Consider the following 23,048-nt stretch of genomic DNA (forward strand, 5'->3'; position numbering starts at 1 on the left):
CTTCCTTGTTTCATCAGTCCGAGAGCTGTAAAAGCTACAGTCCGCAGCTCGTGGTCGTGCGGTAGCGTTCTCGCTTCCCGCGCCCGTGTTCTACGTCACCTCTTAGGAATCTCAATACTAAACACTACTCATTACAAATAAAACGGTTCATATCCCAACAGGTATTGCTTTCTGGACACACAATTAGCTTTGTGAGGTGGGCAGTCGTTAGCACACTGGACTTGTATTCGGGAGGACGACTGTTCAAACCCATGTCCGACCATCCTGATTTAGATTTTCCTAAATTGCTTCAGGGAAATGCCAAATGGTTCCTCTGAAAGGCCATAGCCGATTTCCTTCCCCATCCTTTTCTAATCTGACCTCACTGTTTGCTCCCCTCCCACAAATCAACCATCCAATTAATACGTAATTATACGAACTTTTTGTAGGTCAGTACTAAAATCTGTAGGAAGAAGTAACATTTTTCTTTAATGACTCAGAACACGCCTTCCTTCACGCATGCTGTCGTATTTCCATTTTTATTTTATATTCCCTATTTGCTCACTTCTCTTCAACGTTTCTTTGCTAGAAATTTAACTGTTTGTATAAATTGGAAGGGGGAGAAGGGAAAGGAAGCCGAGGAGATTAATGATGTCAGTTGCATCGGATCTTTATGCTTTTCGGCGGTGACGAGGCAAAAAGTGTGCATCGGGATTCGAATCCGTTCTCTTGCGTAGTAGGCAGCTGCGTTAACCACTGCTTCACACAGACGACCACGTTTATCGTGAGTGCACGGACTAGCTCGGTTCACTCCCCAGCCGACTCCCACTCCCACATAGCGCTATCTATCCTTAATCCCCGTCCAGGTCATTCATGCTCGCTCAGTTTAGATTACCACTGGAAGTCGAACGTAAATGTGCATACGCGCTGAAGGTGGTGGATTCATCGCCCATCGAGGCGAATCAATTACACGTAATGAATGCGTGCTGCTGTTCTTTCGGACATGTGCAAAAGAACAGACACCACGCACTCATATAAACTTAATTGTTTTTACATATTTTCTGGTGCGTGCACCATGTCTTGTAGTTTTAGAAATGACGAAATTTTCGGTCTTGACTGTTATTAAATTTACACACATGAAAATGGTTTTGCATCATCTCGGTTCCAAGAGTTCCGGAAACTGTACAGAAAATTGGAATAGAGATTAACATAAACATAATTTCCGTCCTTTTTATTGCTCATGAAAACGACACACTGCATGTTGTTCCACCATACAGCGAAACCTTCAGAGTTGGTGGTCCAGATTGCTGAACACCCCGGCACCTGTAATACCCAGTAGCACGTCCTCTTGCAGTGATTCATGCCTGTATTCGTCGTGGCGTACTATCCACAAGTTCATCAAGGTACTGTTGGTCCAGATTATCCCACTCCTCAACGGCGATTCGGTGTAGATCCTTAAGAATGGTTGGAGGGCCACGTCGTCCATAAACAGCCCTTTTCAATCTGTCCCAGGCATGTTTGATAGGGTTCATGTCTGGAGAACATGCTGGCCGCTCTAGTCGAGCGATGTCGTTATCCTGAAGGGAGTCATTCACGAGAAGTGCACGATGGGGGCGTGAATTGTCGTCCATGAAGAGTAATGCCTCGCCAATATGCTGCCGATGTGGTTGCACTATCGGTCGGAGGATGGCATTCACGTATCGTACGGATGTTACGGCGCCTTCCATGACCACCAGCGACGTACGTCGGCCGCACTTACAGTAATGCCACCCCAAAACAGCAGGGAACCTCCAACTTGCTGCACTCGCTGGACAGTGTATCTAAGGCGTTCAGCCTGACCGGGTTGCCTCCAAACGTGTCTCCGACGATTGTCTGGTTGAAGGCATATGCGACAGTCATCGGCTAAGAGAACGTGATGCCACTCCTGAGCGGTTCATTCGGCATGATGTTGGGCCCATCTGTACTGCGCTCCATGGTGTGGTTGCAAAGATGGACCACGCCATGGACGTCGGGAGTGAAGTTGCGCATCATGCGGCCTTTTGCTACAGTTTGAGTCTAACACGACTTGCTGTGGCTGCACGAAAAGCATTATTCAGCATGTGGCGTTGCTGTCAGGGTTTCTGCGAGCCATAATCCGTAGGTAGCGGTTCATCCAGTGCAATAGTAGCTCTTGGGCGGCCTGAGCGAGACATGTCATTGACAGTTCCTGTCTCTCTGTATCTCCTCCATGTCCGAACAACATTGCTTTGTTCAGTCCAAGACGCCTGGACACTTTCCTTGTTGAGAGCCTTTCCTGGCACAAAGTAACAATGCGGACGCGATCTAACCGCGATATTGACCGTATAGGCATGGTTCAACTACAGACAACACTAGCCGTGTACCTCCTTCCTGGTGGAATGACTGGAACTGATCGGCTGTCGGACCCCCTCCGTCTAATAGGCGCTACACATTCATGGTTGTTTACATCTTTGGGCGCGTGTGGTGGCGTCTCTGAACAGTCAAAGGGACTGTGTCTGTGATACGTATATCCATAGTGTGTATTTATTCACGCCCGCGGTTCAAGTTATGATATCGTTCTCAAGTAATCGCGCCGTAACAAAACACATTTGCTACCACATAAACTATTTTAGGAATACATTCTGTCTTCAGAAATTTTTGTAAATACGAAATTATATTTAAGTAGTATTACTGTCCCCCCATGAACCATGACCTTGCCGTTGGTGGGGAGGCTTGCGTGCCTCAACGATACAGATAGCCGTACCGTAGGTGCAACCACAACGGAGGGGTATCTATTGAGAGGCCAGACAAACGTGTGGTTCCTGAAGAGGGGCAGCAGCCTTTTCAGTAGTTGCAGGGGCAACAGCCTGGATGATTGACTTATCTGGCCTTGTAACATTAACCAAAAACGGCCTTGCTGTTGTGGTACTGCGAACGGCTGAAAGCAAGGGGAAACTACAGCCGTAATTTTTCCCGAGGGCATGCAGCTTTACTGTATGGTTAATTGATGATGGCGTCCTCTTGGGTAAAATATTCCGGAGGTAAAATAGTCCCCCATTCGGATCTCCGGGCGGGGACTACTCAGGGGGACGTCGTTATCAGGAGAAAGAAAACTGGCATTCTACGGATCGGAGCGTGGAATGTCAGATCCCTTAATCGGGCAGGTAGGTTAGAAAATTTAAAAAGGGAAATGGATAGGTTAAAGTTAGATATAATGGGAATTAGTGAAGTCCGGTAGCAGGAGGAACAAGACTTCTGGTCAGGTGAATACAGGGTTATAAATACAAAATCAAATAGGGGTAATGCAGGAGTAGGTTTAATAATGAATAAAAAAATAGGAGTGCGGGTAGGCTACTACAAACAGCATAGTGAACATATTATAGTGGCCAAGATAGACACGAAGCCCATGCCTACTACAGTAGTACAAGTTTATATGCCAACTAGCTCTGCACATGACGAAGAAATTGAAGAAATGTATGATGAGATAAAAGAAATTATTCAGCTAGTGAAGGGAGACGAAAATTTAATAGTCATGGGTGACTGGAATTCGACAGTAGGAAAAGGGAGAGAAGGAAACATAGTAGGTGAATATGGATTGGGGCTAAGAAATGAAAGAGGAAGCCGTCTGTTAGAATTTTGCACAGAGCATAACTTAATCATAGCTAACACTTGGTTCAAGAATCATAAAAGAAGGTTGTATACACTCCTGGAACTGGAAAAAAGAACACATTGACACCGGTGTGTCAGACCCACCATACTTGCTCCGGACACTGCGAGAGGGCTGTACAAGCAATGATCACACGCACGGCAAAGCGGACACACCAGGAACCGCTGTGTTGGCCGTCGAATGGCGCTAGCTGCGCAGCATTTGTGCACCGCCACCGTCAGTGTCAGCCAGTTTGCCGTGGCATACGGAGCTCCATCGCAGTCTTTAACACTGGTAGCATGCCGCGACAGCGTGGACGTGAACCGTATGTGCAGTTGACGGACTTTGAGCGAGGGCGTATAGTGGGCATGCGGGAGGCCGGGTGGACGTACCGCCGAATTGCTCAACACGTGGGGCGTGAGGTCTCCACAGTACATCGATGTTGTCGCCAGTGGTCGGCGGAAGGTGCACGTGCCCGTCGACCTGGGACCGGACCGCAGCGACGCACGGATGCACGCCAAGACCGTAGGAGCCTACGCAGTGCCGTAGGGGACCGCACCGCCACTTCCCAGCAAATTAGGGACACTGTTGCTCCTGGGGTATCGGCGAGGACCATTCGCAACCGTCTCCATGAAGCTGGGCTACGGTCCCGCACACCGTTAGGCCGTCTTCCGCTCACGCCCCAACATCGTGCAGCCCGCCTCCAGTGGTGTCGCGACAGGCGTGAATGGAGGGACGAATGGAGACGTGTCGTCTTCAGCGATGAGAGTCGCTTCTGCCTTGGTGCCAATGATGGTCGTATGCGTGTTTGGCGCCGTGCAGGTGAGCGCCACAATCAGGACTGCATACGACCGAGGCACACAGGGCCAACACCCGGCATCATGGTGTGGGGAGCGATCTCCTACACTGGCCGTACACCACTGGTGATCGTCGAGGGGACACTGAATAGTGCACGGTACATCCAAACCGTCATCGAACCCATCGTTCTACCATTCCTAGACCGGCAAGGGAACTTGCTGTTCCAACAGGACAATGCACGTCCGCATGTATCCCGTGCCACCCAACGTGCTCTAGAGGGTGTAAGTCAACTACCCTGGCCAGCAAGATCTCCGGATCTGTCCCCCATTGAGCATGTTTGGGACTGGATGAAGCGTCGTCTCACGCGGTCTGCACGTCCAGCACGAACGCTGGTCCAACTGAGGCGCCAGGTGGAAATGGCATGGCAAGCCGTTCCACAGGACTACATCCAGCATCTCTACGATCGTCTCCATGGGAGAATAGCAGCCTGCATTGCTGCGAAAGGTGGATATACACTGTACTAGTGCCGACATTGTGCATGCTCTGTTGCCTGTGTCTATGTGGCTGTGGTTCTGTCAGTGTGATCATGTGATGTATCTGACCCCAGGAATGTGTCAATAAAGTTTCCCCTTCCTGGGACAATGAATTCACGGTGTTCTTATTTCAATTTCCAGGAGTGTATATGAAGAATCCTGGAGATACTAAAAGGTATCAGATAGATTATATAATGGTAAGACAGAGATTTAGGAACCAGGTTTTAAATTGTAAGAGATTTCCAGGGGCAGATGTTGACTCTGACCACAATCTATTGGTTCTGAACTGTAGATTAAAACTGAAGAAATTGCAAAAAGGTGGGAATTTAAGGAGATGGGACCTGGATAAACTGACTAAACCAGAGGTTGTACGGAGTTTCAGGGAGAGCATAAGGGAACAATTGACAGGAATGGGGGAAAGAAATACAGTAGACGACGAATGGGTAGCTCTGAGGGATGAAGTAGTGAAGGCAGCAGAGGATCAAGTAGGTAAAAAGACGAGGGCTAGTAGAAATCCTTGGGTAACAGAAGAAATATTGAATTTATTTGATGAAAGGAGAAAATATAAAAATGCAGTAAATGAGGCAGGCAAAAAAGAATACAAACGTCTCAAAAATGAGATCGACAGAAAGTGCAAAATGGCTAAGCAGGCATGGCTAGAGGGCAAATGTAAGGATGTGGAGGCTTATCTCACTAGGGGTAAGATAGATACAGCCTACAGGAAAATTAAAGAGACCTTTGGAGAAAAGAGAGCCACTTGTATGAATATCAAGAGCTCAGATGGAAACCCAGTTCTAAGCAAAGAGGGGAAAGCATAAAACTGGAAGGAGTATATAGAGGGCCTATACAAGGGCGATGTAATTGAGGATAATATTATGCAAATGGAAGAGGATGTAGATGAAGATGAAATGGGAGATACGATACTGCGTGGAGAGTTTGACAGAGCACTGAAAGAGCTGAGTCGAAACAAGGCCCCGGGAGTAGACAACATTCCATTAGAACTACTGACGGTCTTGGGAGAGCCAGTCCTGACAAAACTTTTCCATCTGGTGAGCAAGATGTACGAGACAGGCGAAATACCCTCAGACTTCAAGAAGAATATAATAATCCCGATCCCAAAGAAAGGAGGTGTTGACAGATGTGAAAATTACCGAACTATCAGTTTAATAAGTCACAGCTGCAAAATACTAACACGAATTATTTACAGACGAATGGAAAAACTGATAGAAGTCGACCTCGGGGAAGATCAGTTTGGATTCCGTAGAAATGTTGGAACACGTGGGGCAATACTGACCTTACGACTTACCTTAGAAGAAAGATTAAGGAAAGGCAAACCTACGTTTCTAGCATTTGTAGACTTAGAGAAAGCTTTTGACAATGTTGACTGGAATACTCTCTTTCAAATTCTACAGGTGGCAGGGGTAAAATACAGGGAGCGAAAGGCTATTTACAATTTGTACAGAAACCAGATGGCAGTTATAAGAGTGAGGGGCATGAAAGGGAAGCAGTGGTTGGGAAGGAAGTGAGACAGGGTTGTAGCCTCTCCCCGATGTTATTCAATCTGTATATTGAGCAAGCAGTAAAGGAAACAAAAGAAAATTTCGGAGTAGGTATTAAAGTCCAGGGAGAAGAAATAAAAACTTTGAGGTTCGCCGATGACATTGTAATTCTGTCACAGACAGCAAAGGACTTGGAAGAGCAGTTGAATGGAATGGACAGTGTCTTGAAAGGAGGATATAAGATGAACATCAACAAAAGCAAAACAAGGATAATGGAATGTAGTCGAATTAAATCGGACGATGCTGCGGGAATTAGATTAGGAAATGAGACACTTAAAGTAGTAAAGGAGTTTTGCTATTTGGGAGGCAAAATAACTAATGATGGTCGAAGTAGAGAGGATATAAAATGTAGACTGGCAATGACAAGGAAAGCGTTTCTGAAGAAGAGAAATTTGTTAACATCGAGTATAGATTTAAGTGTCAGGAAGTCGTTTCTGAAAGTATTTGTATGGAGTGTAGCCATGTATGGAAGTGAAACATGGACAGTAAATAGTTTGGACAAGAAGAGAATAGAAGCGTTCGAAATGTGGTGCTACAGAAGAACGTTGAAGATTAGATGGGTAGATCACGTAACTAATGATGAGGTATTGAATAGGATTGGGGAGAAGAGAAGTTTATGGTACAACTTGACTAGAAGAAGGGATCGGCTGGTAGGACATGTCCTGAGGCATCAAGGGATCACAAATTTAGCATTGGAGGGCAGCGTGAAGGGTAAAAATCGTAGAGGGAGACCAAGAGATGAATACACTAAGCAGATTCAGAAGGATGTAGGTTGCAGTAGGTACTGGGAGATGAAGGAGCTTGCACAGGATAGATTAGCATGGAGAGCTGCATCAAACCAGTCTCAGGATTGAAGACCAAAACAACAACAACAGTATTACTGTTTCGGCGTAACGAGAGCGCCGGCACGAAAATGAGGAACACAAGAGCAGAGAAGGCTGTGAGACGACGACGGCCAATAGTTCGCTGACTTGGGCCACAATACGAAAGGAGCGGCCTCTAGCCGAAAAGAATACATGCGCCGCTCGTGCCAGCCTCGGCCGGACAGTAGAAGACGAACACTAGTACACCGGACACTAGGAGAGAGCACCAGAAGAGCCGTCATCCTACCTGTTATACTGAGACAAGTCTCTTACATTAATTACTTGCAAGGACATTCTATATGGCGAAAGACATTAATAGTTCGCGTGCCGCCATTCGCTTGTGACACGTTCTCGTAAACCAAAGTTAAGTATTGTCAATCTACTTTTTTGTGATAAAAACCGTTAATGTGATCTGCGTAAATTGTTGTATAGCTATCAGAGAAAGCAGCATCCTTTAGGCACCCTAGAAGAGACGAGTGGGCAGGGACCCACAAATTCAACTTCCTGTCACTCCACGAAGTGCATCAGTGCCTATTCGTTTCTGCATCCTTCTGTCAAGCACTTTTACCTGATTTAAGTCATATGTACAACAAAACAGTATTTTTATTTATTTTTTTATCACCCCCGTATTTAAGGCTGTGAGACCTAGTAGACAGTGTATGAAGTTTTCGCGGATGATGTTGTGGTATACAGAGAAGTTGCAGCATTAGAAAATTGCAGCGAAATGCAGGAAGATCTGCAGCGGATAGGTACTTGGTGCTGGGAGGAGCAACCGATCCTTAACATAGACAAATGTACTGTATTGCGAATACATAGAAAGAAGGCTCCTTTATTGTATGATTATATGATACCGGAACAAACACTGGTAGCAGTTACTTCTGTAAAATATCTGGGAGTATGCGTGCGAAACGATTTGAAGTGGAATGATCATATAAAATTAATTGTTGGTAAGGCGGGTGCCAGGTTGAGATTCATTGGGAGAGTCCTTAGAAAATGTAGTTCATCAACAAGGAAGGTGGCTTACAAAACACTCGTTCGACCTACACTTGAGTATTGTTCGTCAGTGTGGGATCCGTACCGGGTCAGGTTGACAGAGGAGATAAAGAAGATCCAAAGAAGAGCGGCGCGTTTCGTCACAGGGTTATTTGGTAAGCGTGAGAGCGTTACGGAGACATTTAGCAAACTCAAGTGGCGGACTCTGCAAGAGAGGCGCTCTGCATCGCGGTGTAGCTTGCTGTCCAGGTTTCGAGAGGATGCGTTTCTGGATGAGGTATCGAATATATTGCTTCCCACTACCTATACCTGACGAGGAGATCACGAATGTAAAATTAGAGAGATTCGAGCACGTACGGAGGCTTTCCGGCAGTCGTTCTGCCCGCGAACCATACGCGACTGGAACGGGAAAGGGAGGTAATGACAGTGGCACGTAAAGTGCTCTCCGCCACACACCGTTGGGTGGCTTGCGGAGTATAAATGTAGATGTAAATGTAGCTGCTCGGTCGCTCTTCAAGGAAAATTTTTATTATTATACACAAAGACGAAGTAATGTAATGAAACGGTCGAACGTTTACTTACTGCCTGTCTTTAAAGCTTATAAATATTTCATTGGCGCGCTTCATAATAAAGTAGGAAGTGTTGAAAAGTTTCTTACATAATTTTGCTTTCACAAAAAACTGAGAACACTATACATCCCTAAAAGTGTGTTGCTTTGTCAGACATTGCACGTATTACAGGAAATTGTAGGCATGAGGAATGAGAAATTAGTCACCATTAGTGACTTCTCACTATTTCCGTGTAACACCCCCTGTAGCGTTGACAACGGCCTCAAGTCGAAAAAGCTGCTGGGACAACACAGAAGCAGCATTGACCCAGCAACTACCGGTAGTCTAGTTGTGTACTGTCGTAGCTGTGTTGGGAAGGAACCAGAGCTTCAAGCGCTAATAGAAAGCACTGGAGCTCTAATCGTAATAGGTACGAAAAGCTGGCTACAGCAGGTTATAAATTATACCGAAATTTTTGCAAAGGACCTAATCTTGTTCGCAAAGGATATATTAAATACAGTTGGTACCGAAGTGTTTTTGCCGTCAGAAGTAGTTTCCCTTGTAGTCTAATTGAAGTATATAGTTAATATGAGATTCGCTAGATATGTTGGAACACGTGAGGCAATACTAACGCTACGACTTATCTTAGAAAATAGATTAAGGAAAGGCAAACCTACGTTTCTAGCATTTGTACACTTAAAGAAAGCTTTTGACAATGCTGACTGGAATACTCTCTTTCAAATTCTACAGGTGGCAGGGGTAAAATACAGGGAGCGAAAGGCTATTTACAATTTGTACAGAAACCAGATGGCAGTTATAAGAGTCGAGGGGCATGAAAGGGAAGCAGTGGTTGGGAAGGGAGTGAGACAGGGTTGTAGCCTATCTCCGATGTTGTTCAATCTGTATATTGAGCGAACAGTAAAGGAAACAAAAGAAAAGTTCAGAGTAGGTATTAAAACCATGGAGAAGAAGTAAAAAATTTGAGGTTCGCCGATGACATTGTAATTCTGTCACAGACAGCAAAGGACTTGGAAGAGCAGTTGAATGGAATGGATAGTGTCTTGAAAGGAGGGTATAAGATGAACATCAACAAAAACAAAACGAGGATAATGGAATGTAGTCGAATTAAATCGGGCGATGCTGCGGGAATTAGATTAGGAAATGAGACACTTAAAGTAGTAAACGAGTTTTGCTATTTGGGAGGCAAAATAACTAATGATGGTCGAAGTAGAGAGGATATAAAATGTAGACTGGCAATGACAAGGAAAGAATTTCTGGAGAAGAGAAATTTGTTAACATCGAGTATAGATTTAAGTGTCACGAAGTCGTTTCTGAAAGTATTTGTGTGGAGTGTAGCCATGTATGGAAGTGAAACGTGAATGATAAATAGTTATACAAGGAGAGAATAGAAGCTTTCGAAATGTGGTGCTACAGGATAATTCTGAAGATTACATGGGTAGATCACATAACTAATGAGGAGGTATGAATAGAATTGGAGAGAAGAGAAATTTGTGGCACAACTTGACTAGAAGAAGGGATCTGTTGGTAGGACATATTCTGAAGCGTCAAGGGATCACCAATTTAGTATTGGAGGGCAGCGTGGAGGGTAAAAATCGTTGAGGGAGACCAAGAGATGATTACACTAAACAGATTCAGAAGGATGTAGGTTGCAGTAGGTACTGGGAGATGAAGAACCTTGCACAGGATAGAGTAGCATGGAGGGCTGCATCAAACCAGTCTCTGGACTGAAGACCACAACATCAGTTCCTATGAGTTATTATCGGCAGAAATTGTACTTGACAATCGCAATAAATTAATAAATGCTTCCTTTTAACTTCCCTCTCCTCCTCTAATCCCCCCCGCCCCCTTCATGAAGTGCAGTGAAGCAGCTAAAATCACTTAATAAAGGCTAAACCTCTGGTCCAGGATGTATACCCGTCAGGTTCATTTCAGAGTATGCTCATACAATATCTCCATATTTAGCAATTATATACAGCCGCTCCCTCGGCAAAAGATCCGTGTCTAAAGACTGGGAAGTTGCACAGGTCACACCAGTCCTCAAGAAAGGAAATGGGAGTAACCGTCTGAATTACACACCCAAAGCACTAACGTTTATTAGCAGTTGGGTTTTGGATCATGTACTGTGGTCCAGCATTATGAATAACCTCAAAGAAATCGAGCTGCTAACAAACAGCCAACATGGATTCAGAAAATATCATTCTTGTGAAACACAACCAGTCCTTTAACATCATCAAGTAATAAGTGCTAGACAGGGGATGTCAAATTGATTCCATAGTTTAACATTTCCGGAAGGCTTTTGGTATCGATGGTCACAAGCAACTTCTAACCAAATTACGTGCTTGTGGAGTATCATTTCAGTTCTGTGACCTGATTCGAGATCTCTTAGCAGAAAGGTCACAGTTCGCCGTAGTTGACGAAAGTGAGAGAACAAAACAGAAGTAATATCTGGCGTTTCCAAGGACGTGTTATAGATCCTCTACTATTCCCAATCTATGTAAACGACATAGGAGACAATTTGAACACCCCTCTATGTTGTTTGCGGATGATTCTGCAATTTACTGTCAGACGATCAAAGTCAGTTGCAAAATTAGCACGAAAAGTGGCAGTTGACTCCAAATAATTAAAAGCGTGAAATCCACTTGAATAATAAATTTCAGTTACGCGGCAGGTCACACAAATCTAAAAGCTGCAATTCAGCTAAATACTTAGAGATTACGGTTATGAATAATCATCGCGAAATGGAGGCGTGTGTGTGTGTGTGTGTGTGTGTGTGTGTGTGTGTGTGTGTGTGTGTCTGCGCGCGCGTTCTTAAGGGACCAAACTGCTTAGGTCATCGGTCCCTAGACTTACACACTACTTAAACTAACTTATGCTAAGAACAACACACACACCCATGCCCGAGGGAAGGTTCGAACCTTCGAGGGGAGGGGCCGAGAGAGTGTGACGGATACGATAAGCGAACTGGGGTGTGGAAATACTTTGTTGACGCCCACTTACATAGTGGGAAATGATCACTGTGATAAAATAAGAGAAATCAGAGCTCGCACGGGAATACTGAACCATTCGTTTTTTACGCACCCTGTTCGGGAGTGGGGCGGTAGCGAAATAGCTTAAAGATAGTTCTATGAACCCTTTCTCAGACAATTAATTGTGAATTGGAGAGTAATCATGTAGCCGTAGATGTAGATGAAATGAGTCTGCAAGCTTCTGCAGGTGTGCCATATCTAACTGAAGTCACTCATTAGTGGCTCTGAGCACTATGAGACTTAACATCTGAGGTCATCAGTCCCCTAGAACTTAGAACTACTTAAACCTAACTAACCTAAGGGCAACACACACATCCATGCCCGAGGCAGGATTCGAACCTGTGACCGTAGCAGTCGCGCAGTTCCGGACTGAAGTGCCTAGAACCGCTCGGCCACACCGGCCGGCCCTGCTTAATGTATTCATCTCTTGTTGCCCCTCTACGGTTTTTACCTCCCGCACTCACCTTCAATAGTAAACTGGGGATAGCTCGATGTTTCACGAATCACGAATCCAGTAGCACAACTGAGATCTCACACCTCGAACAATTTATGGGGAAATTTATTGATAAATTTCACCTGTTTTTCCAAACATAACCGGCCAATTTTTATAGGATTAAGATCGGATGATTTAGAGTGCCAGCCGAGGTGTGTGATACGGTGCCGGAATATTCGTCATAGCAGGAACTTACACCGGCGGAAACATAATCGCAACACTAAGGAGGAGTTGTGCGACAATACGAACGTTGATAGGCGTGTTCCTGTATCTGAAAGATGATGTCTATTCAAATTTCGCCCCCGTCGCATGAGAGTAGTGGTCGTAACGCCACTATTAGGATGAGTACACCATCACAGGCGTTCCTGTCTGTGATGCAGCGTCAAGGGTAATCGCAGCCATGGTCCCCGAGCTGATAGTCCCTGCTGCTGCAAACGTCGTCGAACTTTTCGTGCAGATGGTTGTTGTCTTGCATACGTCCCCATCTGTTGACTCAGGGATCGAGACGTGGCTGCACTATCCGTTACAGCCATGAGGATAAGGTGCCTGTCATCTCGACTGCTAGTGATACGAGGCCGTTGGGATCCAGCACGGAGTTCCATATTACCCTCCTGAACCCACCGATTCCATATTCTGCTAACAGTCATTGGATCTCGACCAACGCGAGCAGCAATGTCGCGATACGATAAACCGCAATCGCGATAGGCTACAATCCGACCTTTATCAAAGTCGGAAACGTGATGGTATGCATTTCTCGTCCTTACACGAGGCATCGCAACAACGTTTCACCAGGTAACACAGCTCAACTGCAGCTTTGTGTATGAGAAATTGGTTGGAAACTTTCCTCATGTCAGCACGTTGTAGGTGTCGCCACCGGCGCCAACCTTGTGTGAATGCTCTGAAAAGCTAATCATTTGCATATCACAGCATCTTCTTCCTATCGGTTAAATTTCACGTCTGTAGCACGTCATCTTCTTGGTGTAGCAATTTTAATCTACATCTACATCTACATCGATACTCCGCAAGCCACCCAACGGTGTGTGGCGGAGGGCACTTTACGTGCCACTGTCATTACCTCCCTTTCCTGTTCCAGTCGCGTATGGTTCGCGGGAAGAACGACTGTCTGAAAGCCTCCGTGCGCGCTCTAATCTCTCTAATTTTACATTCGTGATCTCCTCGGGAAGTATAAGTAGGGGGAAGCAATATATTCGATACCTCATCCAGAAACGCACCCTCTCGAAACCTGGCGAGCAAGCTACACCGCGATGCAGAGCGCCTCTCTTGCAGAGTCTGCCACTTGAGTTTATTAAACATCTCCGTAACGCTATCACGGTTACCAAATAACCCAGTGACGAAACGCGCCGCTCTTCTTTGGATCTTCTCTATCTCCTCCGTCAACCCGACCTGGTACGGATCCCACACTGATGAGCAATACTCAAGTATAGGTCGAACGAGTGTTTTGTAAGCCACCTCCTTTGTTGATGGACTACATTTTCTAAGCACTCTCCCAATGAATCTCAACCTGGTACCCGCCTTACCAACAATTAGTTTTATATGATCATTCCACTTCAAATCGTTCCGTACGCATACTCCCAGATATTTTACAGAAGTAACTGCTACCAGTGTTTGTTCCGCTATCATATAATCATACAATAAGGGATCCTTCTTTCTATGTATTCGCAATACATTACATTTGTCTATGTTAAGGGTCAGTTGCCACTCCCTGCACCAAGTGCCTATCCGCTGCAGATCTTCCTGTATTTCGCTACAATTTTCTAATGCAGCAACTTCTCTGTATACTACAGCATCATCCGCGAAAAGCCGCATGGAACTTCCGACACTATCTACTAAGTCATTTATATATATTGTGAAAAGCAATGGTCCCATAACACTCCCCTGTGGCACGCCAGAGGTTACTTTAACGTCTGTAGACGTCTCTCCATTGATAACAACATGCTGTGTTCTGTTTGCTAAAAACTCTTCAATCCAGCCACACAGCTGGTCTGATATTCCGTAGGCTCTTACTTTGTTTATCAGGCGACAGTGCGGAACTGTATCGAACGCCTTCCGGAAGTCAAGAAAAATAGCATCTACCTGGGAGCCTGTATCTAATATTTTCTGGGTCTCATGAACAAATAAGGCGAGTTGGGTCTCACACGATCGCTGTTTCCGGAATCCATGTTGATTCCTACATAGTAGATTCTGGGTTTCCAGAAATGACATGATACGCGAGCAAAAAACATGTTCTAAAATTCTACAAGAGATCGACGTAAGAGATATAGGTCTATAGTTTTGCGCATCTGCTCGACGACCCTTCTTGAAGACTGGGACTATCTGTGCTCTTTTCCAATCATTTGGAACCCTCCGTTCCTCTAGAGACTTGCGGAACACGGCTGTTAGAAGGGGGGCAAGTTCTTTCGCGTACTCTGTGTAGAATCGAATTGGTATCCCGTCAGGTCCAGTGGACTTTCCTCTATTGAGTGATTCCAGTTGCTTTTCTATTCCTTGGACACTTATTTCGATGTCAGCCATTTTTTCGTTTGTGCGAGGATTTAGAGAAGGAACTGCAGTGCGGTCTTCCTCTGTGAAACAGCTTTGGAAAAAGGTGTTTAGTATTTCAGCTTTACGCGTGTCATCCTCTGTTTCAATGCCATCATCATCCCGTAGTGTCTGGATATGCTGTTTCAAGCCACTTACTGATTTAACGTAAGACCAGAACTTCCTAGGATTTTCTGTCAAGTCGGTACATAGAATTTTACTTTCGAATTCAATGAACGCTTCACGCATAGCCCTCCTTACGCTAACTTTGCCATCGTTTAGCTTCTGTTTGTCCGAGAGGTTTTGGCTGCGTTTAAACTTGGAGTGGAGCTCTCTTTGCTTTCGCAGTAGTTTCCTAACTTTGTTGTTGTACCACGGTGGGTTTTTCCCGTCCCTCACAGTTTTACTCGGCACGTACCTGTCTAAAACGCATTTTACGATTGCCTTGAACTTTTTCCATAAACACTCAACATTGTCAGTGTCGGAACAGAAATTTTCGTTTTGATCTGTTAGGTAGTCTGAAATCTGCCTTCTATTACTCTTGCTAAACAGATAAACCTTCCTCCCTTTTTTTATATTCCTATTAACTTCCATATTCAGGGATGCTGCAACGGCCTTATGATCACTGATTCCCTGTTCTGTACATACAGATTCGAAAAGTTCGGGTCTGTTTGTTATCAGTAGGTCCAATATGTTATCTCCACGAGTCGGTTCTCTGTTTAATTGCTCGAGGTAATTTTCGGATAGTGCACTCAGTATAATGTCACTCGATGCTCTGTCCCTACCACCCGTCCTAAACATCTGAGTGTCCCAGTCTATATCTGGTAAATTGAAATCTCCACCTAAGACTATAACATGCTGAGAAAATTTATGTGAAATGTATTCCAAATTTTCTCTCAGTTGTTCTGCCACTAATGCTGCTGAGTCGGGAGGTCGGTAAAAGGAGCCAATTATTAACCTAGTTCGGTTGTTTAGTGTAACCTCCACCCATAATAATTCACAGGAACTATCCACTTCTACTTCACTACAGGATAAACTACTACTAACAGCGATGAACACTCCACCACCGGTTGCATGCAATCTATCCTTTCTAAACACCGTCTGTACCTTTGTAAAAATTTCGGCAGAATTTATCTCTGGCTTAAGCCAGCTTTCCGTACCTATAACGATTTCAGCTTCGGTGCTTTCTATCAGTGCTTGAAGTTCCGGTACTTTACCAACGCAGCTTCGACAGTTGACAATTACAATACCGATTGCTGCTTGGTCCCCGCATGTCCTGACTTTGCCCCGCACCCGTTGAGGCTGTTGCCCTTTCTGTACTTGCCCAAGGCCATCTAACCTAAAAAACCGCCCAGCCCACGCCACACAACCCCTGCTACCCGTGTAGCCGCTTGTTGCGTGTAGTGGACTCCTGACCTATCCAGCGGAACCCGAAACCCCACCACCCTATGGCGCAAGTCGAGGAATCTGCAGCCCACACGGTCGCAGAACCGTCTCAGCCTCTGATTCAGACCCTCCACTCGGCTCTGTACCAAAGGTCCGCAGTCAGTCCTGTCGACGATGCTGCAGATGGCAGTGGTGTATGGCTACGAGAAGCTGGATGTTCCTTCTGCGATATCACAGAAGGACTTGGTAGGAAAGAAGGCTGGTGGCTATGGTCACGAGAATGTACGGCCGCAAGGAGATTGAGCTCCGGGCAGCCACGTGACACTACAGAGAGGGACGACCTTCATGTTCGGCGTGGCGCTCTGGCACATCGTACTGCATCTGCAGCAGCAATCTGAGCACCACAGTGACATAACGAAGTCACAAATCGGTTACTTCAGAGACAGCTCAGTTCCAGAAGCCTTGTAGCGTGCATCCCACTGAACTCAAACTACCACCATTTGCGACTTCAGCGGTGTCAAGCGAGAGCTGAATGGAGGGAAGGGTGGAGGTGTGTTGTGTTTTCCGATGAAAGCTGTATCTGCCTCAGTGCCAGTGATGGGCGTATTTTGGTTAGAAGGAGGCCAGTTGATGGCCTGAAAACAACTTGTCTGCTTGCTAGACACACTGGACATACACTGGAGCTATGGTCTTGGTTGCGTTTTCATACGATAGCCGCAGCACTATAGTGATTATCCCAAACACTCTGAATGCAATTTTGCACGTCAATCTGATGACACGACCTGTTGTTCTGCCATTGATGAAAAGCATTCCAGGGCGTAATTTCCAACAGAATAACGCTTGCCACATCCCGCTGTAATGCCCAACATGCTCTACAGACTGTCGACATGTTGCTCAATCACCAGAACAGTCTCCATTCGAGCACCTTTCTGACACTATCGGACGACAGCTCCAGCGGTATCCACTGTCCATGTACTGACTGTTCAAGTGCTATAGGCCTGGAACTCCATCGCACAAACTGATATCCGACACCTGTACGACACAATGTATGCACGTCTGTATATTCGTATTCAACATTCTGCCACCTACACCAGTTATTGGTATACCAGCATTTATTATTTGCAACGACATAACCTGCAATCTTGCAATGTTAATCACCTAAATATACTACCCAGACAAATGTAATCCCCAAATTTAATTACTCTATAAAAATGTGAAGAGTATCGGACCATCAGTCTAATTTCTCATCCAGCTGAAGTCTTGCTGAGAGTGTTGACTAGAGGGCTGGATGGCAAGCTGGATAGAGGGATTGCAGAGGAGCAGTTCGGATTTAGAATAGGAAAAGGAACAAGAGATGCTATTGGTCTGTTAAGAACCATAGGAGAAAGATATACGGAAGAAGGTAGAGAAATCTTTTCTGTGTTTATAGGTTTAGAAAAGGCTTTTGACAGAGTTCAGTGGAACAAGCAGATGGATATTTTGAAGAGGGAAGGAGTAGACTGGAAAGAGAGACTACTGATACAGAATCTATATTTACACCTGAAATTAAGGATAAGGATTGGAAATGAAATTTCAGAAGGAAGCAGCATTGGACGAGGTGTTAGACAAGGTTGTTGCCTTTTCCAACTGTTGTTTAACACATACCTTGACGAGATTATTGCGAAAGGCTTAGATGGGAAAAGAGAAATATGTATTGGTGGAAAGAGAAGAGAATGTATAAGATTTGCTGATGGAATGGTATTAGTGGCAGGAAGTGAACGGACAGTGAATAACATGCTGAAAGATCTGAATGAAGCTTGGGTGGGATACGGGATGCAAATAATCACAGCAAAAACAGAGAGTATGGTCATCAGTACAAGACGCAGACGGTCCAATATTAAAATAGGACAGTGCATTTATATATATTATAAGCACAATAACTGAAGACTTGAGGTGTCACCAGGAGGCGAAAACTCGAATTGCCATAGCGAAGGAGGCAATCAACAGAAAGAGGAGACTCTTATGCGGCAAATTGGATAAAGGTTTAAGCAAAAGTGGAGTGTTGCACTATGTGGGGCAGAAACATGCACGCTGAGGCAAGAGGATGAAAAAAGTTAGAAGTATTTGAGATGTGGAGGAAAATGGAGAGAATAAGGTGGATGGAAAGAGTGATTAATGAAAGAGTTTTGGAAAGGGTTGGTGAGAGAAGATGTCTGCCGAAGGTTGTAAGAGAAAGGAAAAAGAACTGGTGGGGACATTCATTGAGAAGGGAGTGCTTGCTTGCAGATGCTTTCGTAGGACTGGTTTGTGGGAGAAGTCTGAGAGGAAGAAGGAGATACAAAATGATAGACGACATAAAGGCAAGAGGAAATTATGCAAACCTGAAGAGGATGGCAGAAGACCAGACAGCCTGGAGAACTACCATGCGAAAACCTGCCTTTTGGCAGAACAATGATGATGATGATGATGATATTAATTATTTTTGGTGTTGCAACTTTTTTTCGTCAGTGTATTTGTGCAACTCTGTAAACACGGTTGTCAGCAGCTCGTACTCTTGTGGTTAGCTTCGCGCCTTTCGATCAGGGGGCGACGGGTTCGCGTCGCGGCCGGGACCGTGACTTTCTCTGCTCGAAACTGGGTGTGTGTGTCGTCCTCATTCTCATTTAGTCATCGACGCACAAGTCGCCGAAGTGGCATCAAATAAAAAGAAATGCACCAGGCGGCCGAACTTTCCAGAAGAGAAATCCCAGGCCCATATGCTGTACCCACACTGTATTTTGTGAACACGGCTGTTGTCATTTTGGAAGACGGGTGTGAACGTTACAAACTCGTAACAATAATTGCGTGTGGTTTAATGGTGTGGTATAAAGTTTTCAGGTGGACACCACTACGGCAACTTGGGTGTCTCTAATCCTTCGCAACATTCTTACTGAGAAAAGGGGCTTACAACTTAACGTTGAAGCCGGATCACGTGTCCTTATTGGTAACTCCACACATCGTCGAAAGGTGAAGGCTACAAGAAGGCAGACTGAGAATCTCAGTGCAGTGACCGGGGCTCCATCCCGCAACCTCCTGGTTTCCAGGCACCCTTTTTACCACTACAGCACCACGCCAGACAACATAGTCATAATGAATATGTAGAAAGAAGGCGGCACTTGGTCACCAGGAATGAACGGAACGCTGCAGTTGTCAAGCAGTCGGTTTGCCGAAATATCGCGCCTTCTGGACGACGCCACCTGGATGAAAACCCGAGAAATATTCAAAATATTGACTGAAATTTCTCATAATTAAAGAAGGAGCGACATGTAATTGCTCTGAAGAAAATTTAATACTCAGGATCTAATTCAGTATTATTTGTTCCTTATGTCCGGTTTCAACCGGTACGACTGTCATCTAATTTTTAAAAAACCTGTTGTATGTCGTGTTCCACTATGACTGTATCAGACATACAATGCTGATATTACGGTGGGTATTATTAGCACGTTCTCCACAGGTTTGTTAAAAATGAAAATAAAACGCGGTTTGTCACAAATAAAAGCAACACAGTTAAGAAGCACCTTGTATATGTAGAGATGTCCATACACATAACATTCTACTGATGCCTGTTAGATGTTGAATAGCATAACACTGCACATTTCTGCACTTCGTTACGAATACAAGACGAGTTAAATGCATTATGGATCCACATTCTTTGTATTAAGCAGTTCAGCTATGTACTTCGAAGAATGTTGATCAGTGATGTATTTAACTCATCATGTAAATGTTTATAAACTGTGTACTTCAAAAAATGTGGATCTATGATATATTTAACTCGTCATGTAAATGTAAACAATTGCGCAAATGAGTGCTGTAACACAATTCAGCTTCTAACGCGGATCAGTGGAATCTTAAGTGTATGGACATCCCTAGTTGCACAAGGTGCTTTATAACTGTATTGTTTTTATTTGGGGCAAACCTGTTTTTATTTTTATTTTTAATAAATCTGTGTGCTATTTGCTACGTAATATCCACGTAATGTCAGTATGGTATGTCTGATGCAGTCATAATGGAACAGGACATACAACAACACGTTCTTTAAAGATCAGAAGATGTCATTCTTAACTGTTAAGACCGGTCGTCAGGAATATACACTATTGGATCTTGGCTATTAAACTTTCTTCAGTAATCTTCCTATCTGGAAAAAATTTAAAATCACACAAGCAAATTACTGTTCACTGACGTAAAGAAATAATTTTACTTAGTTTTATCCATTGCTGTCAGTGTTTCTTCCATGACTGTATTACTTTCGTAAAATAAAGAGTAGCCGTTTTCAATCGCAATCGTGATTTTATTTGAATACACGGTGCTTTTATAGGCCTGAGAGCTCATCTTCAGGTACTTTGACAGTCTACATCGATTATTTTTCGGATTTAGGTTAATTCTGATCTGTTACCAGTCGTCGATACATGATTCTGAAGCACACTATATGTGTATATACACTACTGGCCATTAAAATTGCCACGCAAAGATGAAATGTAGATCATAAACGGGTATTCATTGGACAAATACATTATACTAGAACTGACATGTGATTACATTTTCACGCGATTTGGGTGCATAGATCCCGAGAAATCAGTACCCAGAACAACCACCTCTGACCGTAATAACGGCATTGATACGCCTGGGCGTGTACAGGTACAGCTGCCCATGCAGCTTCAACACGATACCATAGTTCATCAAGGGTAGTGACTGGCGTATTGCGACGAGCCAGTTGCTCGGCCACCATTGAACAAACGTTTTCAATTGGTGAGAGATCTGGAGAATGTGTTGGTCAGTGCAGCAGTCGAACATTTTCTGTATCCAGAAAGGCCCGTACAGGACATGCAAAACGCGGTCGTGCATTATCCTGCAAAATGTAGGGTTTCGCAGGGATCGAATGAAGGGTAGAGCCACGGGTCGTAACATATCTGAAATCTAACGTCCACTGTTCAAAGTGCCGTCAATGCGAACAAGAGGTGACCGAGACGTGTAACCAATGGCACACCATATCATCATGCCGGGTGATACGCCAGTATGGTGACCACGAATACACGCTTCCAATGTGCGTATACCGCGATGTCGCCAAACGCGGATGCGACCATCAGGATGCTGTAAACAGAACCTGGATTCATCCGAAAAAATGACGTTTTGCCATACGTGCACCCAGGTTTGTCGTCGAGTACACCATCGCAGGTACTCCTGCCTGTGATGCAGCGTCAAGGGTAACCGCAGCCATGGTCTCCGAGCTGGTAGTCCCTGCTGCTGCAAACGTCGTCGAACTGTTCGTGCAGATGTTAGTTGTCTTGCAAACGTACCCCTCTGTTGACTCAGGGATCGAGACGTGGCTGCACGATCCGTTACAGACATCTCGGCTGTCATCTCGGCTGCTAGTGATACGAGGCCATTGGGATCAAGCACGGCGTTCCGTATTACCCTCCTGAACCCACCGATCCCATATTCTGCTAACAGTCATTGGACCTCCACCAACGCGAGCAGCAATGTCGCGATACGATAAACCGCAATCGCGATAGGCTACAATCCGACCTTTATCAAAGTCGGAAACGTGATGATACGCATTTCTCGTCCTTACACGAGGCATCACAACAACGTTTCACAAGGCAACGCCGGTCGACTGCTGTTTGTGTATGAGAAATCGGTTGGAAACTTTTCTCATGATAGCACGTTGTAGGTGTCGCCACCGGCGCCAACCTTGTGTGAATGCTGTGAAAAGCTAATCATTTGCATATCACAGCATCTTCTTCCTGTCGGTTAAAGTTCACGTCTGTAGCACGTCATCTTCGTGGTGAAGCAATTTTAATGGCCAGTAGTGTATACTTGAGGCATGGTGATGGGGGGAAGATAAAGTATCTAACAAACTGTGACACTTCCTCTTGCGCTTCCCACCTCCAACCAGCACGGAACCCTGTTTCCGCGCCTGGTAAGGTGGTTTGAGGAGTATAGGTGTAGGAGTGAGGAAAATGCATGCGCGTGTCGCAGGCTGGTGAGTCCCACATAGCAGGGGCAAGGTGGCCAGAGGGCGAGGTCGCCGCTGCACGGCAACGCCGCGGGCGAGCCTGGCTCCCCTGAGACGACCCTCCCCCTCCCTCCCCCGCCACCCACCTGGCTCCAGCGAAAATTGAAACACAATCCGGGCCTGTCGCACCGGCGCTGGCACACCTGCTGCCTGCATTGCACGCTCGCGAAAACAACCCTTCCTGCCGCCACACCGCCCCCAACTTCTAGCTCGCTCTATCCCGTCCCGCTGCATTTCTTTCCCCTTTCCTTATCCAAGAAGCACAATAATCTCTGCCCAAAGCCACCGTGACACAGGACGTGGACAAGGAGATGGTCGAGTTCTGTGACATCACAACATGGAATTTCAAAAAGTCATATTTCACCGCCAAGAGCTGCTCATAAAAATTTATTATGTTAGTAGTTTTGGGCTGCAGACCATCATCAGATATCCTGTATAGCCATCGAAAGAACGCAAAAAAGCACTACTAGTTGAACTGACAGTATACTGCTAGTCTATATAAATAACAATGTAAATGAAACTTCCTGGCAGATTAAAACTGTGTGCCCGACCGAGACTCGAACTCGGGACCTTTGCCTTTCGCGGGCAAGTGCTCTACCATCTGAGCTACCGAAGCACGACTCACGCCCGGTACTCA

The sequence above is a fragment of the Schistocerca piceifrons genome, chromosome 6 (assembly GCF_021461385.2).
Source record: "Schistocerca piceifrons isolate TAMUIC-IGC-003096 chromosome 6, iqSchPice1.1, whole genome shotgun sequence".
NCBI classification, from domain to species: domain Eukaryota; kingdom Metazoa; phylum Arthropoda; class Insecta; order Orthoptera; family Acrididae; genus Schistocerca; species Schistocerca piceifrons.